This window comes from Penaeus monodon, chromosome 34 (genome assembly GCF_015228065.2).
Source record: "Penaeus monodon isolate SGIC_2016 chromosome 34, NSTDA_Pmon_1, whole genome shotgun sequence".
Lineage (NCBI taxonomy): Eukaryota > Metazoa > Arthropoda > Malacostraca > Decapoda > Penaeidae > Penaeus > Penaeus monodon.
The window spans coordinates 3758580-3759458 of record NC_051419.1 but is presented as its reverse complement, the minus strand read 5'-3'; the positions used below and the strand labels follow the sequence as shown (position 1 = coordinate 3759458).

The 879-nt window shown below is 54.7% G+C and overlaps 1 protein-coding gene across 1 annotated transcript in view; it reads left to right on the top strand.

Annotated features, from left to right (window-relative positions):
* Positions 1-162: 162 nt before the first annotated feature.
* Positions 163-879, top strand: part of LOC119594529 (LIM domain-binding protein 3-like) — a gene marked incomplete in the record, with an annotated part of 45811 nt that continues 45094 nt past the window's right edge. Inside the window, 1 exon segment of the mRNA XM_037943560.1 lies at positions 163-318.

Here is an 879-nt window from a genome sequence, read left to right as displayed (position 1 = left end):
TTCTGTCCGTGAGGGTATCTCCGCCGAACCTATTTTCATTTGCTGTTCATTCGCGTGCAGAAAGTCTGCGGGGGAGATGGTTCGGCGACATTTTGACAGCGCATTCCATCATCCTGACGGGCGAGCAAGGCAGTCTAATCTTTCCCATCTTTATTAAACGCTTGTAACTTGCTTGTAACCCCTCTACGCTTCCGGCACCAGTTTCCGGGAAGGCGACACTGTGTAGCTCGTGAGTGGCACTCTGGCTCCCGCCCCGACCTGGCTCTGCCCTGGCACTCTCCCAGGGTAGAAGACCGTGCCGATGCTCTCGGGGCAAACGTATGTCCGCGAGCCTGCCGTGCCGACCCACTCGGCGGGTGGTGGAGAGCCCTCGACCTACTGACGTCCGCATCGGGGTCCTCGCGTGGGGGTCCTCTCGACGGCGCGAGGTGGTCGGGGGGCGCAGTTCGGGCCCGAGTGCGTGGCGTTCGGGAAGGGACGTCGACCCGGAGACTTTCCGTGGGTTGAGGAGAGATCTTTGCCTCCTGAAGTGAATTTTGAGGAGAGATCTTTGCCTCCTGAAGTGAATTTTGAGGAGAGATCTTTGCCTCCTGAAGTGAATTTTGAGGAGGGGATCTTTGCCTCCTGAAGTGAATTCCGCTTGAAGTGACATCCGTCTAGGAGTGAGATGGTGTCGGTGTGATGTGAAGTGATCAAGTGATGAAGTGGTGGAAGCGAGTGACGTGTGGGTCAGATACCCGACTCAGAATTTACGATTCGTTCTTGGATACTTAAGCCGACGTTAAGATTTGAATACGGATGTAGTGCCCGTCGCGGCTGTGACACTGAAAGTAATTTGGAATTTGTAGGTCGTCGTGAGAGATGTTTAGAACTTTAAGA